The following is a 5778-nucleotide window of genomic DNA, read 5'->3' as shown; positions in this document are numbered from 1 at the left end:
AGTAGTTCTCTGACTGCTATTTCTGAATTCTCAGCATGTTGGAGAAGCAGGCTCCTGCTAATCCCTGTATATTTATGATTATAAATGGTTTTACCGATAAAGGTTTTTTTCATACTGAGCTACTCGGCAAAGTTGTTAATAATTTTATTACTAATTGACGATTCCCTGCCCTATATATCTATATATGTATATATACATATATATATACATGTATATACTCATGCATATACACATGCACATATATAATTTTATTTTGGCGACTAAATCATCTCCCCAAACATACCAATAATGACATTTTCATTGTCTCTTTTGATGAAATAAACCTTTAAACTACGATCCCACATCAATATGGACTAATAGCCATTAAATTCTGGCTCAATGAGGTCCCGGAAAGAATAAAAAAGAATTTATCATCGAAGGCCTTAAGTTTATCCTCCAAAACAACTTTTTGAATTTTAATAATACCTATAGACAGGTATCAGGAACTGCAATGGGTACTAAAGTTGCCCCTATGCAAACCTGGTGATGGTCTACCTAGAATTACAAATTTATGAAGAATCCAAATCAAAATACACTGTTGGAGAATTGGAAACGCTACTTGGATGATTGCTTCATCCTATGGTCCCACACAATCGACCAACTCAATGATTTCTAAAACTTAATCAACAGTGTCAACAACCATATCCAATTTACGATGGAATATAGTCAAGACTAACATCCTTTTCTTGACATTCTTATTATAAAAAAGGCACCAACATTGAAACTGATATCCACTACAAACCAACTGATTCCAAACAACACCTGTTCACCTCCAATCACCCAAAGCACAGGAAGACAAACATCCCCTTGAACCTAGTGAGAAGAATCTACAATTGTCTCAAATTATAGAACACGAAATAAAAGACTCCAAGAACCAAAGGAAATTCTTCTTGAAAGACATTACCCAGCATCATTAGTTGACAATGGAATAGAACGGGCCACGACAATCGCTACCCAAGACTTAAAAAAATACTTATTGATCCGACCACGTATATATACTCTTCACCAAAATTCATAAAAATAGCCAGTGAAAAGGTCATTACACCGGAGGTGCTCCAGTATAGCCACAATCTTTCGGCTGAAATATTTAAAAGAAAAAAAAACATAAATGCACACATAATATATTATGTGTGTGTGTGATGAGTGTGTGTGTGTGTGCGTGTGTGTGTGTGTGTGTGTGCGTGTGTGCGTGCGCGTGTGCATGTGTGTGTCCCCGTGTGTGTGTGTGTGTGTGTGTAGTTTGTTCAGGTCTGTGTCAATGTGTTGTCATTTAAGTCCCATAACTTATGGATAGACATGTAGAAACCCATAACTTACCGATAATATAATGTATATATGACTGTTTGAATTATATATTGGTGTCGATATAATCCATTATAGAGCTTTGGATGTATTGTCCCAGCATGGCTGCAGTCTAGTGAATGAAAGCATCAAAAGAATATCAGGGAGGCTTCAACAATATGATAACATTATTCTAGAAATCATTTAAGATATCACCTAATGTTGCTTTGTCAGAAATGCAAAATCTTGTATGTGCAAGTCTAACAAACCATTAGTTATGGGGCATTAAGAGACAATTCATAGAGACAAATTTGAACGCGATTATAAGTAAAAACATGCATATACATGCATACACACACAACAAAGAGACATTTATAGACCTTGTCTTAAAATAACGTGCCTAGTGCGATTCAGGCTTGTTGAGCCTATCCTTTTTCAATATCTACTCACGGAAAGATTTGAACTCAGACTTGGAGGCTAATAACTCACAAGTAAACCTATTCATCTGACCAGAAAGCCATAGCTTCAACTATCAAGCATGTATGACTTGACAGCATGTAACACTCTTTCGCCCATCAAGAGCATAACATCCTTTCAGTGTATATGTCTGCTCATCCTTGATCGAGTGAAGCATTGATGTGACAGACATTCGGTGGTAGAGAGGGATGCACCAAAACTCGGCTGCTACTCAATTTTTAAACTGATTTGACTGGAGAAATATGAAATGAAAATCCTTGCTCAAGTATACAAGGCACCCATCACTCACCATATTACGATCGGGAACCTAGCAACCACGTGTCCATAGTTTATTTATCCATAAATAGGTAAACTGAGCGAAATGAAAAATGTTTGGCGGAATTGGGCTTTACGCACGTCATATAACCCACCTCATAACTTCTTTATTTCTTTTGAATTTTCAGAATTTTTTTTTTGCGAATTTGTATTCTACACAAAGGAATTCACATGATTATGAAAAAAAGAAGAAAATTTTTTTAATTTTTAGAAATTAAAAAAAAAATTTGGTAAATTTTTCGAAATTTTCATTTTAAATCACAGTTAAAAATACTGACAGTTCGAATTTTTGTCTTAAACCACAGCAATAGACCATTAAATGTGTTCATGGAGAGAAAGATATTGAAAAATATCAACACATCAGACTGACAGACAAGCGAATAGGGCATGAGGTGGTCGTGAGATGTACTAAAAACAACAGCACCCAAATTGTTTTGTTTTTGCTTTTTCTATAATCGCATGAATTCCGTGTGTAGAACACAAATTCGCAAAACTTTTCTGAAAATACCAAAAGATGAAAAAAGTTACAGGGGTTTGGGGGTTATATGGCGTGCGTAAAGCAGAATTCTGCCAATTGTTCTTAAGATTGATATTTCGGAACACTGGTATCAAAATACGCATTAATATGAAATCCGTTAAAAAAATAGTCCGCTATGTTATAGGAATACAAGAGAATATATATGTAGTATATTAGAGAATATTATACTTTTGTACTTTCTTAGAAAAGTTGAAAAGAATATTGTGGTAAATAAAATCAAAGAATAAGACAGCAGAGCGTCAAAAACTTACATTCATGAAGACAACTGAGTTATTTCTTAAGTCGAAGACAAAGTTCGTCTCTTATTATCTATTCAGATACGAAGTCAGTACTTTGATATTGCTTCAGCTGTTTGAAAATGAGGTCAGGGTTTATATATATTTTCCATTATCTTTTACACATTTATATTACCAGACTAATTGGTCAAAAATCTGCTCGGAATCGACATCGTTAGAATTTCAATTGCTTTTGCTGTTTCTGTAATTCATTTATTTAAACAAGAAAGAGAAACAAAAAGAGAAAAATAAATGATAAAACAAATTTTCTAAAAACCTATTTTGAAATTTTCTATTTCTACCTTAATTTTGTACAACCAATTTCACAAGATATCTCACTAGATTTCTATCTAAAATTACTTTCCTATTGTCCAGCCTATAAATATTTCGGTTGATGTTTATGTTTTTTTCCCATTAGATATTCTCTTGTAATATTTTTGTTGTTGTTGTAATATTTCGTTCAGATATTTCACATAATATTGCTATAATAACATCTCACTACATAATCTGGCTATTTGCTTTGCCAATAAACGTTCAGACTATTTCTGTTCTGATTTAAAAATGTGGAAAGAGGGAGAGAGAGAGAGAGAGAGAGAGAAAGAGGGTAACAAAGAGAGTAAAATAGAGAGAAAGCAAGAGTGAGAGAGAGTGAAAGATAAAAAACAAATATACATACATCATACACACACATGTACACACACAGAGAAAGAGAAAGGGAGAGAGAGAAAGAGCACTTTCAATATTTTGGACTAAGCACAAGAATCTTTTGTTGCTTTCTTTTTTTGCTTCAAGATAGATCTAGACCTAATTGAGCAGACCTACGATCAAAGGCAGTCTCACCAGTTATGCTGTCTTTTTGCTAACCATGTCCATGCAGTCTTTCTTTCCTTCCGTTTTTAGGATTGTGAGATGTATTTTAATGGAGATTCAGCTTCTTGTATGTGTCCTGAATTTGGTACTCTTATTCATTGACTTGTTGTTGCTGTTGTTGTTGGTACTCCGTCGCTTACAACGTTGAGGGTTCCAGTTGATCCGACCAACGGAACAGCCTTCTCGTGAAATTAACGTGCAAGTGGCTGAGCACTCCACAGACACGTGTACCCTTAACGTAGTTCTCGGGGATATTCAGCGTGACACAGTGTGACAAGGCTGACCCTTTGAATTACAGACACAGCAGAAACAGGAAGTAAGAGTGTGAGAAAGTTGTGGTGAAAGAGTACAGCAGGGTTCGTCACCATCCCCTACCGGAGCCTCGTGGAGCTTTAGGTGTTTTCGCTCAATAAACACTCACAACGCCCGGTCTGGGAATCGAAACCGCGAGTCCGCTGCCCTAACCACTGGACCATTGCGCCTCCGCTATTCATTGACTACGAAAGGATGAAAAGTAAAGTTGAAACTAGCAAGATTTGATCTCTGAGCGTATAGAGTCGAAAAAATACAGCGCAGAATTCGGTTTGTTGTTCTAACAAATCTACTAACTAGCTACCAAAGAAAAAGAAAGAGAAAGAGAGAGAGAGAGAGAGAGAGAGAGAGAGAGAGAGAGAGAGAGAGAGAGAGAGAGAGAGAGAGAGAGAGAGAGAAAGGGAGAGAAAGGAAGCGAGAGAGAGAGAGAGAGAGAGAGAGAAAGCGAGTGAGAGAGAGATAGTGAGAGAGAGAAAGAGAGAGAAAGCGAATAAAATAGAAAAGAAAGGATAGAAAGAAGGTGTAATCACTGTGTATATGTGTGTGTGCGCATAATCACTGTCTGTGTGTGTGCACTATGTGTGTGTTTGTGTGTGTGTGTGTGTGTTCTCAAGAGTAGAGATTGTTTAAAACTAGGAATTGATATGGAGGTAAAGCAGTGGCATAATTAATAAGGGAGAAAGGGGAACGACATTTTTCAAAATTGGCACCTTCTCAATAATTTTTTCACTCTTTAGCGATTTTCTCATTTTTTTTTTTGGTAATCGCATAACCTTGGAAGAACTTTCTGAAGTCATTACTTTATTTGACTAATCCCCCGTGTTTCTAAACTGTCAGCTCAATCTCCTGTGATATGTTGGTGGATACAGCAAATATTTTGTTCAGTATCACAAATTTGCTTGTCAGTTTGACCCTAACCAGCTGAGCATGTTCCTTAGTGGTTGACAATATGTGCGCCTCTGATCACGAGCAGAAGTAGTGGAGGAGCATCATAGCCATGTGTCGAGAGGAATACTTTGGATTTTGAATAATTCACTTATGGAAACATGGGTGTTTCATTCATCATCCTTAAACAAACCTTACTTATGGATCTTTTGAATGGGATAGGCTACTCGACCCGAAGAAAATTCTAACTGGGCCCCACTTTCAAGGTCATGCGCTGTTTATCTTAATATGAGATCACCATGTCGTACACATATGGTTGTGATGCATATGTCTGGTTTATGTACTCTCATCAGACGGGTGGTCATGATTGATGCCATGCGTTGCCTCCTTACGCACACGCACACAAATACGTACACACACACACACACACACACACACACACACACGTACACTAACGCACACGTTCACACACACACATACATACATACATACATACATACAGGAAAGACTCAGAATAGCAAGAGACTGACACGATAACGATAGATATATACAATTAGATGAACTGAGGTAGGAATAAAAGTAATAAAAGTCATTATTGTGAATTGTTAAAGAGATTCACAATTGACAATAATGACTTTTATTACTTTTATTCCTACCTCAGTTCATCTAATTGTATATATCTATCGTTACTTTTCATAAAAAACCTTTACTTTTTTTTATTTCCAATGTGCATTTTCGCTTATTTTTCTTCTTACTTCTCCCTATACATGTATATATGTATATATA

The sequence above is a fragment of the Octopus bimaculoides genome, chromosome 3 (genome assembly GCF_001194135.2).
Source record: "Octopus bimaculoides isolate UCB-OBI-ISO-001 chromosome 3, ASM119413v2, whole genome shotgun sequence".
In the NCBI taxonomy this organism is placed as follows: domain Eukaryota; kingdom Metazoa; phylum Mollusca; class Cephalopoda; order Octopoda; family Octopodidae; genus Octopus; species Octopus bimaculoides.
This window is presented reverse-complemented; position numbering follows the sequence as displayed.